The 12,500-nt window shown below is 61.0% G+C and overlaps 2 non-coding genes and 1 pseudogene across 2 annotated transcripts in view; all 3 read left to right on the top strand.

The window, feature by feature from the left end:
• Positions 1–5,115: 5,115 nt before the first annotated feature.
• LOC145273565 (small subunit ribosomal RNA) lies at positions 5,116–7,486 on the top strand (annotated as a pseudogene).
• A 397-nt stretch (positions 7,487–7,883) lies between these two features.
• LOC145273347 (5.8S ribosomal RNA) lies at positions 7,884–8,041 on the top strand. Its single transcript, XR_013866340.1, has one exon. It is a non-coding gene; the product is annotated as a 5.8S ribosomal RNA (ribosomal RNA).
• A 594-nt stretch (positions 8,042–8,635) lies between these two features.
• LOC145273250 (large subunit ribosomal RNA) overlaps positions 8,636–12,500 on the top strand; it is a 5,742-nt gene continuing 1,877 nt past the window's right edge. Inside the window, exon 1 of the ribosomal RNA XR_013866275.1 lies at positions 8,636–12,500. This exon is cut by the window's right edge and continues 1,877 nt beyond it. This is a non-coding gene — a ribosomal RNA (large subunit ribosomal RNA).

Below are 12,500 nucleotides of genomic sequence, written 5' to 3'. Positions count from 1 at the left end.
TCCAACTAAGGGGTGTCCCCCGGGGGCCAGGGGGACCTCGTCCAGGTCGGCCGGGCGCTTCCAGACGCCTACCGACACCGGTCAGGTCGGCGAGGCTCCCGGCGGCCCCGAGCGGGACCACAGGTTGCGGAAGGCGTCCAAGTGAGCGGCGGCGAGAGGCGGAGGCCCCCGGGGTCGACTCCGCGGCCCCCGGGTCGGTGTGCGGGCCTCCAGAGCTCGATAAAGTAGTGGTGTCGCTAGCGGTCGAGAAGGCACTTTTCGACGCCTACTGCCACCCCCACATGGCGGTAGGCGCAAAACTGGAAAATCGCCGACCAGAAATGTCGCTTCGTATAATCGACGTTTTTTTTGACCACCATTTTCAGGTGTCGGAGGTGGGTCTGGACGAATACCAACACCATTTCTGGGGTTTCACAACCGCCCGGCTTCTCCGACATATGTTGGAAAGGAGTAGCGATCGAGCGACGGGGGCTGTCGGTAGGCGGCCGCGGGTTGCATGTGTGCCCGGGACAGCACCCCCATCCAACTAAGGGGTGTCCCCCGGGGGCCAGGGGGACCTCGTCCAGGTCGGCCGGGCGCTTCCAGACGCCTACCGACACCGGTCAGGTCGGCGAGGCTCCCGGCGGCCCCGAGCGGGACCACAGGTTGCGGAAGGCGTCCAAGTGAGCGGCGGCGAGAGGCGGAGGCCCCCGGGGTCGACTCCGCGGCCCCCGGGTCGGTGTGCGGGCCTCCAGAGCTCGATAAAGTAGTGGTGTCGCTAGCGGTCGAGAAGGCACTTTTCGACGCCTACTGCCACCCCCACATGGCGGTAGGCGCAAAACTGGAAAATCGCCGACCAGAAATGTCGCTTCGTATAATCGACGTTTTTTTTGACCACCATTTTCAGGTGTCGGAGGTGGGTCTGGACGAATACCAACACCATTTCTGGGGTTTCACAACCGCCCGGCTTCTCCGACATATGTTGGAAAGGAGTAGCGATCGAGCGACGGGGGCTGTCGGTAGGCGGCCGCGGGTTGCATGTGTGCCCGGGACAGCACCCCCATCCAACTAAGGGGTGTCCCCCGGGGGCCAGGGGGACCTCGTCCAGGTCGGCCGGGCGCTTCCAGACGCCTACCGACACCGGTCAGGTCGGCGAGGCTCCCGGCGGCCCCGAGCGGGACCACAGGTTGCGGAAGGCGTCCAAGTGAGCGGCGGCGAGAGGCGGAGGCCCCCGGGGTCGACTCCGCGGCCCCCGGGTCGGTGTGCGGGCCTCCAGAGCTCGATAAAGTAGTGGTGTCGCTAGCGGTCGAGAAGGCACTTTTCGACGCCTACTGCCACCCCCACATGGCGGTAGGCGCAAAACTGGAAAATCGCCGACCAGAAATGTCGCTTCGTATAATCGACGTTTTTTTTGACCACCATTTTCAGGTGTCGGAGGTGGGTCTGGACGAATACCAACACCATTTCTGGGGTTTCACAACCGCCCGGCTTCTCCGACATATGTTGGAAAGGAGTAGCGATCGAGCGACGGGGGCTGTCGGTAGGCGGCCGCGGGTTGCATGTGTGCCCGGGACAGCACCCCCATCCAACTAAGGGGTGTCCCCCGGGGGCCAGGGGGACCTCGTCCAGGTCGGCCGGGCGCTTCCAGACGCCTACCGACACCGGTCAGGTCGGCGAGGCTCCCGGCGGCCCCGAGCGGGACCACAGGTTGCGGAAGGCGTCCAAGTGAGCGGCGGCGAGAGGCGGAGGCCCCCGGGGTCGACTCCGCGGCCCCCGGGTCGGTGTGCGGGCCTCCAGAGCTCGATAAAGTAGTGGTGTCGCTAGCGGTCGAGAAGGCACTTTTCGACGCCTACTGCCACCCCCACATGGCGGTAGGCGCAAAACTGGAAAATCGCCGACCAGAAATGTCGCTTCGTATAATCGACGTTTTTTTTGACCACCATTTTCAGGTGTCGGAGGTGGGTCTGGACGAATACCAACACCATTTCTGGGGTTTCACAACCGCCCGGCTTCTCCGACATATGTTGGAAAGGAGTAGCGATCGAGCGACGGGGGCTGTCGGTAGGCGGCCGCGGGTTGCATGTGTGCCCGGGACAGCACCCCCATCCAACTAAGGGGTGTCCCCCGGGGGCCAGGGGGACCTCGTCCAGGTCGGCCGGGCGCTTCCAGACGCCTACCGACACCGGTCAGGTCGGCGAGGCTCCCGGCGGCCCCGAGCGGGACCACAGGTTGCGGAAGGCGTCCAAGTGAGCGGCGGCGAGAGGCGGAGGCCCCCGGGGTCGACTCCGCGGCCCCCGGGTCGGTGTGCGGGCCTCCAGAGCTCGATAAAGTAGTGGTGTCGCTAGCGGTCGAGAAGGCACTTTTCGACGCCTACTGCCACCCCCACATGGCGGTAGGTGTAAAATCGGAATAGACCGGACCAGGAATGTCGAGGGGGAAAAAAATGACAAAGTCCTGGTGTGCCTAGCCTACGAGAAGGCACTTTGCGACGCCTACCGACATCCCCATGTGGCAGTAGGCGTAAAACTGGAAAATCGCCGACCAGAAATGTCGCTTCGTATAATCGACGTTTTTTTTGACCACCATTTTCAGGTGTCGGAGGTGGGTCTGGACAAATACCAACACCATTTCTGGGGTTTTCCAGTTTGAAAGTTTTATAAAACATGTTCGGTAGGAAGCACACTTTGGTGTGTCGGTTCGTCGGAGCAGCGACTCTTTGCCTCGTGGTGGTCCGGAACGTCTCTACGGGCTTGTCGCAAAGGCGTCAGAAAGTGGCATCTCCGCCGCCTAGGGCTGTCACCGTTATCGCTGTCGCCCCGCGCTCCAACTTGTTTTGATCCGCCGCCTTCGTTCCTGCCAACCGTGCGCCCGCTCATCGTCGTTAGGTTATAATACGTGGTACGTGTGTGTGCTTCTCCGTGGACCTAGGGCTGCTCGACGTGTCGAACGATATGTTGGAACAACTAACGGCTCCTTTTCCTGGTTCCATAGTCGTCGTGGTACCCGCGTCGTCAGCCATATCTATGTCCACCATGTTTAGCCGATACGTTTGCTGCAGCTTCTGCTTCCGCCTCAGCGTTCGCCGCTCTCAGCCGCCGCTGTTGTTGCTGCCGTTCTGCCATTCAACCACTACCTGCGAATCTTTCGATGATCGGCCGAACGACCCATCGCTGTGCGACCGATAAATCCTCCGGATTAGGGAGAAACGCCGCCGCTCTCTGCCGCCGTCGAACGGAAAAACGTACATTGTAACGAACGAACGAACGAACGAACGAATTAACGAACGAGCGAACAAACAAACAAAAATAGCCGCGGGGGATGCACTATGTAGATCCTGATCCCCTTGTAACCATACGTACGTTGTTCGATGCTCTCCCGTCCTGGAAGTCGCCGCAGCAAACAGGAGGATGAGCAGCAGCAGGCGCCGCCGCCGTAACCGCCGCCTGCCTGCCGCCTCCTACTCCTGTCAGCGTCCGATCTCACAGCCGTGTGAACGTTCGCTGACACCCGATTTCTTTCCGTCTGGCAAAACCTTGGACGTCCCGCTCGCGGTACACGTGCTGCAGCGACTTCTCGTCCGACAACGCATAAGCGTCGACGTCTGCCGCCGCATCTTCTGATACGTGGACGGTGATAGCGCTAGTCCCTTCTTGCGCCACCTCCACCTTTGTTAGCGCCAAAGAAGATCGATCGAGCAGTCGTGGTCGCAGTCGATTAACCCGTTTTCACCGTCCGCAGTTCCCAAGCCGCCGATCAAGTCGTTGCTCTTCTTGTTCGTTCTTCCCATACCGTCGATTTGCACGGCTGCCGGATGAGCCATCCTCTGTCCGGCGAAGCGCTCACGTCAGTGATCGATACTTGCACCGACAGTCCTCCCGCTCGCGACTCGGTGCTCGAATCGGACTCGTTCGTTTTTATCTCGATGCGATTGTGAAAAGGGGGACCGGTCGTCAATGTCGTGTGTGTCGACGATGTTGTTCGCCCGGTCCGCCGCGTTGTTGTCGTTTTTTTTTTTTTTTTTTTTCCCCTAACGTTCGCCGTCGCACGGACGAAAGGGTGAGAAAAAAAAAAAGCTCGAAAAAGCCGCCCAAAAAAATCGGACCGAGGAGCCGCTTGCGAGAACGCGCCATGTGCACGTTGTCTCTCCTCGGTTTTCCGAGCACGAACACGACGCCGGTCGGTCGGTCGGTCGACGAAGGCGACGACGAAGGTGACGGGAAAATTTACGCCGCCGCTGCCCTGGTCCAGCTCCTCCCCGATGACGGCTGTGATGTTGACGTTGACGTTGGCGACGACGACGACGACGACGGAGACGACGACGACGACGAGACGGCATCGATGGCGACCACGATGACGACGACCTCGACGAGTTCAGTCTGCACCTTGACCTCCGATGTCCGTGTGCACTGCCGTCGTGCTGTTTGTCGTTTGTCGTATGTATCGCTGTCAAGGGTGCCGTTGTCGTTGTTGTTGTCGACGTTGTTGCTTGCTCTCTCGTCTCGGTCGGTTGGTACGTTGATGACGACGACGACGACGAAGACGACGACGACGACGACGAGACGGCATCGATGGCGACCACGATGACGACGACCTCGACGATTCCAGTCTGCACCTTGACCTCCGATGTCCGTGTGCACTGCCGTCGTGCTGTTTGTCGTTTGTCGTATGTATCGCTGTCAAGGGTGCCGTTGTCGATGTTGTTGTTGTCGACGCTGTCGTCTGTTCTCTCTTCTCGGCCGGCTGTGACGTGGACGTTGACGACGACGACGACGAGACGGAATCGATGGCGACCACGATGACGACGACCTCGGCGAGTTCAGTCTGCACCTTGACCCTCGATGTCCGTGTGCACTGCCGTCGTGCTGCTTGTCGTTTGTCGTATGTATCGCTGTCAAGGGTGCCGTTGTCGTTGTTGTTGTCGACGTTGGTCGCTTTCGTTCTTTGAGTCTCGGTCTCGGTCCAAGTCAGGGGAGAAACAAAAAAGAGGCCATCAGCGCGGGCAGCGCGCTTCTACTGACGGCGAACCTCCTCGAAAAACAAATAAACACGTGCCCGTCGTTGTAGTTGTCTGTCTTATGTCGGTCGGCGGTCGGTCGGTCTGTCGTTCTGTCGAAACAAAGTCCCAAATTCCAACGATACCTGGTTGATCCTGCCAGTAGTCATATGCTTGTCTCAAAGCTTAAGCCATGCAAGTGTAAGTTCACGCCACGCATTAGAACGGGCGAAACCGCGAATGGCTCAGGAACCGGACCTAATCCTCGGGACCGTATTCCTCCTCGGAGGCGATGGATAACTGTGGCAATTCTAGAGCTAATACATGTGACACAGGCCGCGATCGGTCGGCGCGCCGTCGTCGCCACGCCTCGCGCGCTGGCCACCCGCGTCGGCCGTTCCGGGTCGCGGCGCTACATATTAGACTGAGACCGATGCGCGTCATTCCGTCCTCCCGTCGTCGGCGTTCCCGCTCGCGGGTCCGTTCGGGGCGGGGCTCATAGGGCGGCGCCGCTCCGCTTTGGTGACTCTGGATAACTCACTGGTCGATCGCACGAGCTTTCACGCCCGGCGACGGGTCTCTCGAGGGTCCGCCCTATCAACTGTCGACTGTCGGTTAAGTGCCTACCGTTGGTTACTACGGGTAACGGGGAATCGGGGTTCGATTCCGGAGAGGGAGCATGCGAAACGGCTACCACATCCAAGGAAGGCAGCAGGCGCGCAAATTACCCACTCCCGGCACGGGGAGGTAGTGACGAAAAATAACGGACGCGGGACTCTGTCGAGGCCCCGCGATCGGAATGAGTACACTTCAAATCCGTTAACGAGGACCAACCGGAGGGCAAGTCTGGTGCCAGCAGCCGCGGTAATTCCAGCTCCGGTAGCGTATATTAAAGTTGTTGCGGTTAAAAAGCTCGTAGTCCGAACTCGGGTTCGTGGTCGCGCAAGCGGCCCCGGGGCGGCGGCGCCATCGTCCGTCGTTGACTTTGGTCGTCCGTTCGCATTCCCGGCCCTTTCCGCCGGTGTCAACCGCTAGCATACCCGCCACGCGGTCCTGCCGGCGAGGTGGACGAGGAGGTCGTGATCGGGATCCGGGAAAAAAAAAACAAGTGGTCGTCGGTTCGGTTCCGGGAGTAGTCTAACGGGGGGTGCTACGTGTGTGTGTTTGGGTGTGTTCATTCGCATCCCCGCACTCTGACCCCCGGCTTCTCTCCCTCTCCCTTTCCGCGCGTTCCTCTTTTTTTTGAACCCCCCGGTCCGCTCCGAGTCCCTGCTTCGTGTCTTGTCTGCGCGCGTGTTGCGGTCGGCGGTTTCTCCTCCAAGGGTGCTCTTAACCGAGTGTCCGCGGCGGCCGGTACGTTCACTTTGAAAAAATTAGAGTGCTCAGAGCGGCTGTTCAAGCTTGCATACGATAAGCATGGAATGATGGAAGAGGGCCTCGTCTACGTCTGTCGGTCTCCGTCTACGGCGAGGCAATGAGCGAAGGGAGCGGTCGGGGCCACTCGTATTGCGACGTTAGAGGTGAAATTCTTGGATCGTCGCAGACGAACTGCAGCGATGGCGTGTGGCAAGCACGTTTTCCTCGATCAAGAGCGAAAGTCGGAGGTTCGAAGACGATCAGATACCGTCGTAGTTCCGACCGTAAACGATGCCGACCGGCGATCCGCCGGCGTTCGCTTCCATGACCCGGCGGGTAGCCTGCGGGAAACCAGAGTTCGGTTCCGGGGGGAGTATGGTTGCAAAGCTTGAAACTTAAAGGAATGACGGAAGGGCCACCACCAGGAGTGGAGCCTGCGGCTTAATTTGACTCAACACGGGAAAACTCACCCGGTCCGGACACCGGTAGGATTGACAGATCGATAGCTCTTTCTCGATTCGGTGGGTGGTGGTGCATGGCCGTTCTTAGTTGGTGGAGCGATCCGTCTGGTTGATTCCGATAACGAACGAGACTCCGGCCTGCTAACTAGTGCGCCGATGTCAGTGATTTTTACGGCGGGCTCGGCGTCCTCCGTGGCGCTCGGGTCCGGGTCGGTTTTCTCACGCACTTCTTAGAGGGACGGGTGGCAGAAAGCCACACGAGGCGGAGCGATAACAGGGTCTGTGATGCCCTTAGATGTCCGGGGCCGCACGCGCGCTACACTGGAGGTATCAGCGGGGACTTCGCCCGGCCCGAGAGGGTTGGGAAACCTCTGAACCACCTCCCGTGATAGGGATCGTGGCCTTGTAACCAACCCCGTGAACGAGGAATTCCCGGTAGGCGCGGGTCAACAGCCCGCGTCGATCACGTCCCTGCCCTTTGTACACACCGCCCGTCGCTACTACCGATCGAACGGTCCGGTGAGGTCCTCGGATCTGGCCGACGACGCCGCCGGGCAGTGCGCGACGTGTCCGTCACGACACTCGTGCATCTACGCCTCGGCGTTCGATGCCTGGAGAAGACGACCGAACCCGATCGTTTAGAGGAAGTAAAAGTCGTAACAAGGTTTCCGTAGGTGAACCTGCGGAAGGATCATTACCGTTTTCCCGTTCGAGACTGGTTTGTTGTTTTCCGGCCTACCTCCTCTGTCTGTCGGCGTCAACGCCTCGAATGCGCGCAAACAAACCTATAAAAGGCGGAGCGTGAGATAGATTTGTGGTGACGCGGAGGTTTTTAAAGCCCCAGCTCTTCTTGCTTGCTTCCGCGTCTTACCACCTGGTTTGTTTTTTCGCCCACCGCAAGTGATGGCCGCTTCTTCTTTGCCTTGTCGCCGCTTTATCGTTTTTTGTTTTTTTTGCAGCCGCTGTGCCACCGCCGCTAGCTAAAAACAAACTACTCGCGACATTGCAATGCCGTCACGCCTCCTCGCACAGACCTCCTCGCACACTACTAAATCTATATAAACAAAAAACTAATATAAAAAACCCAAGTGCTGAACCCTGGACGGGGGATCACTCGGCTCGTCCGTCGATGAAGAGCGCGGCCAGCCGCGAGAACTGATGCGAATTGCAGGACTCAGTGAACATCGACACCTCGAACGCACATTGCGGCCCCGAGATCCCTTGTCTCGGGGCCACGTCCGGTCGAGAGGCGGAACGTTACATGTCTTTCTCCGTTAACGAAACGACATCTTGCCGCCCCGTGCCCGCCCGGTCCTCGGCACGGTGGTAACGGCGGACGTCGCAGGAGGCGAGTGACGAGGGGAAGAAAAATAAAAAAAGAATTGACTCCTTTCAATGTCTTTTTTTTTTTTAAAACCCTCTCCGGCCTCCTCCTTCGTCTCCCGCTGGCAGACCGCGGAGTCTTTTCCCTTTTCGACCGCGTGAAGAAACACTGTGGAGGAGGAGCAGGAGGAGTCTGTCCGAAAGCAGCCGAAGGGAGAACAAAACAAAAAAAAAAGCACCGACCTAACCGACTGCCGACGTAAGCGCCGCCTGCTCGTCTCGCTCTCTGCCTCATGAAGGTGTCTCTCAGCGACGCCTCGAGCAGCGCGACGAGCACGGCCGTCGCACCGTAAAAAGGTGGCCGCGTCGTAGGCAACGTCGGATGGGGAGGACCCACGCTTTTTTTTTAATTGTTGGCTTCTTCATTTTCGGTCGACGGGCGCTATATCGGCCAGCCGTCGTCACACGGAGGGTACCGATCGAGATTCCTCTCCTCCAAACACCACACTCTACTAAAAACCGCCGCCCTCGGCTCGGACGAGACGACCGCTGAACTTAAGCTATCGGTAAGCGGAGGAAAGAAACCAACCGGGATTCCCTTAGTAACGGCGAGTGAACCGGGAGAAGCCCAACGCCGAATCCCGTCGCAAGTTAAAGGCTTCGGGACGTGTGGCGCATGGGTCGAAGGCAGCCGTTCGTTTTCGTCTCGCATAGTTCGGAGTTCCCTCGATCGGGGCCGCCCGCGGCGGGTGCCAGGCCCATTCGGTGCGGACGGCGAGCGACGGCCTTCGATCCGAGAGTCGGGTTGCTTGGGAACGCAGCCCAAATCGGGTGGTAAGCTCCATCCAAGGCTAAATACCGGGACGAGTCCGATAGTCGACAAGTACCGTGAGGGAAAGTTGAAAAGAACTTTGGAGAGAGAGTTCAAGAGAACGTGAAACCGCCCAGGGGGTAAACGGGTGGGACCGCTCACCGCGATCGCGGGGGGACTCAGTCCGGTGCTGCCTAGGCTCGAGCCCAAACTCGATGTGTGTTCTTGAAAGAGAGGCCGTCGCGGCACAGGGTCGTCGGTTCGTCGTGTCCGCGGGGAACTCGTTCTCCGCGGGCCAGCTTTTGTGCCCGCGTCGCCGACGAAGGAGACGGGCCGCGTGGATAGCGGGAAGGGAAACGTGGTGACGACCGCGGCGTCGGTAGGTGGCTGCGTCGGTTGGCTGCGACGGAGGGGACTCGTCCTCTCGATCGCTGCTGCCGCCGGGCCCTAACCCGCCGCATCCGTCCGCCGCCGCTTCTTCTTTCCTCCTGCTCCTCCGCGCGCGACTCCGCTGCACCCGTCCCCTTCTCATCGCTCGGCGTAATCATGGCGCGGGCGCTTCGGCGCGGACCTCCGCGCGGCCGGCACCGGACGCACTTCCCCTCCGGTCCGTCGTCGCGACCCGTTCCCGGCGTGCAGGTCGAACACGCGGGTTTTTTTTCCGTAGGCGGCAGGCGTTTCATCACCCTGAAAACCCCCGTCTTCCCACCTTGTGAAGTCGGGGGCCACCGGCCGTCGGGCCCGCGAACGTAACTGCCCCTTTCTGCCGGGAACGGAGGAAATCTGACACGATCCGTTACACCGTGGCGAGCCGGTCCGTTTTGATCCCGCCGGAAGTCGCGTGCGGGCGACGCACTCTGTGTGTCGCTCCTTAGGCGCCCCACCGTCTCGGGCGCGTGCGCGATGAGAGGCGGGATAGGACTGGCGCGGCCTCGCCGTCACGCACCTCGCCGACGTTTCGGGTTCTTGTCGGGGGCAACCCCGCCCGCGCCCGTTTCCGTTTCCGGAGAGGTCGCTCGGCGACGCTTTTTTACTCGAGCCGCCCGCCACCCCGGGTCAGCGACGTGCATCGGCAACCCACCCGACCCGTCTTGAAACACGGACGAGGAGTCCTGGCCGTTCGCGAGTCGTAGGGGCCACCTCTGACTAACCCCGAAGGGCGAAGCGAAAGCGAGAGAGCGTGTAGAGGGCGTCGATCGGGAGAGGTGTCGTGGCAAAGTCGTCCGGGGGTCGTCGGGGGGTGTCGTCGGTCTCGTGCCGTCGTCTTCTCCTCGCCTCACCCGCCTCCGAGCCGTGCCCGATCCCGCCGGCGCGGCGTTTTCGGCCTTCCGCCGTCGCGCTGCGGTGCCCGCAACTTTTCCTTTTTTCTCTCTTCCCGAGAGAGATAGGAGAGGGAAGGCTCGTGGCTGACGTGCGGTTGTTTTTCCCTCCTCCCCGAGAGGGGACCGGCGCATCTTCCAAAAAGGGGAATTGCCGGGCGCCAGCTTCATATCCTCCTTCCGCCCATCGGTGAGATCCCGCGGCTTGAACTAGTCCTATTTTGTCGTCGAGTTTAGGCGCTGCGCGCGGGCGCATCACCCCCGGGTCGGTTTCCCCTTTTTTCCGAGTACGACTCGGCCGACTCTGGCGTAGCGAGCGACCAGGGACCCGAAAGATGGCGATCCACGCCCGGTCGGGATGAAGCCAGAGGAACTCTGGTGGAAGTCCGAAGCGCCTCTGACGTGCAAATCGATCGTCGGAACCGGGTGTAGGGGCGAAAGACCAATCGAGCCGTCTAGTAGCTGGTTCCCTCCGAAGTTTCCCTCAGGATAGCTGGCGCTCGATCGTCGCAATTCCATCCGGTTAAAGCGAACGATTGGAGGCCCCGGGGCCGTTCACGGCCTCGACCTACTCTCGAACTCGGAACGGGTGGAACGGGCCGACTCTCCCGAACGACGGAGCCGACCCATCCGGCCGCCGCCGCCCAGCACGCTTCGCTGGGCGGTTGGTCACCTCGAATGCGAGTGCCAAGTGGGCCACTTTTGGTAAGCAGAACTGGCGCTGTGGGATGAACCAAACGTCCGGCTAAGGTGCCTAACGCGACGCCCATGAGATCCCCGAAAGGGTGGTCCGGTCGATATAGACAGCAGGACGGTGGCCACGGAAGTCGGAATCCGCTAAGGAGTGTGTAACAACTCACCTGCCGAATCGACCGGCCCCGAAAATGGATGGCGCTGGAGCGACGGACCGATGCCGGACCGTCGCGGCGAGGAGCGATGAACTTTCGCGCCGAAACGATGCCGCGACGAGTAGGAGGGCGCCGCGGCGAGCACGGAAGCCTAGGGCGCGAGCCCGGGTGGAGCCGACCGCGGGTGCAGATCTCGGTGGTAGTAGCAAATATTCGAACGAGACCTTCGAAGACCGAAGTGGAGAAGGGTTCCGTGCCAACGGCGGTCGAGCACGGGTCAGTCGGTCCTAAGACGCGGGCGAAAGTCTTCCCGAAAGGCGCCGGATCCGTTATGAAAGTGAAAGGAAAGCGAATCGAATCGAATCGAATCAAAAGCCCAAACAAAAAAAAAGCGGCCGGCCTCCCGTCGAAAGGGAATCGGGTTAATATTCCCGAACCCGGACTCGGAGAGGGCCCGGGGGTGGCGACGCTGTCGGCAGCGATGTCGGCGGCGCCCGTCGCTTCCCGGGCGAAACCGCGGTGACGCAAGCGAGCCCGGAGACGTCGCCGGGAGCCCCGGGAAGAGTTCTCTCTTCTTCGTAAAGGACCATGTCCGTGGAATCGGCTCGTCCGGAGATACGGAAAAGGTACCTGTAGAGCGCCGCGGCTCGGGCGGCGTCCGGTGCGCTTTCGGCGGCCCTGGAAAATCCGGGTCCGGTTTTCGCAGCTCTCGAGTCGGTCCGTACCCACCATCCGCAGCAGGTCTCCAAGGTGTACAGCCTCTCGTCGATGGCATCAATGTAGGTAAGGGAAGTCGGCAAAATGGATCCGTACCTTCGGAAGAAGGATTGGCTCCGAGGACCGGGTCGGTCGGGCCGTGCCCGCGCGAAGCGAGGAACCGGTACGGGGCTGTAGCGTTCGCTCCGTTCGCGCTTTGCGGCGAAGGCATAGGGGCCGCGGCGGTCCGTTGTGCGGCGGCGTGTTCCGGTCGAGCGGTCGCGGTCAAGCGAGCGTGTGTTGCGGGTCGGAGAGCGATACGGGTGGGAGTCCGCCGTCGGGCGGCAGGAGTGTGGCGTCGACCAAAAACGGCGGGGGACCGTCGGCGGGGTCGTCTTTCTGGCGGCGGCGGTTCAAGCGGCTTTTCTGCGGGGTGCTTCGCTCCGGGGTCGGGGGTGGCGGCGGGCGGCTCCAATCCGTTCGTCGCAACGTCTCCGTCCTCCTCGAAAAGGGGTGAGGCTGCCTTGCGGACGTGTCGTCGTCGCTTTGCCGGTGCGGTCTTCGTCGGCACCTCCGACGCGGCGTCCTCCGCTCCTGCGCAGTCCGCGCGATGCTCCCTCTCTTCTCCCGTCCTTCTAACTCCTCGTCGCGGCCGGTTCAAGGTTGCGTCGTCGCCACGGGACTCGTCCGCCCTGCGGTACCGCCTCGTCGCTA

This window comes from Euprymna scolopes, unplaced genomic scaffold (genome assembly GCF_053919585.1).
Source record: "Euprymna scolopes isolate OS-2025 unplaced genomic scaffold, ASM5391958v1 sca1, whole genome shotgun sequence".
NCBI lineage: Eukaryota > Metazoa > Mollusca > Cephalopoda > Sepiida > Sepiolidae > Euprymna > Euprymna scolopes.
The sequence above is the reverse complement of the archived record's forward strand: the minus strand, read 5'-3'. Positions and strand labels throughout refer to the sequence as shown.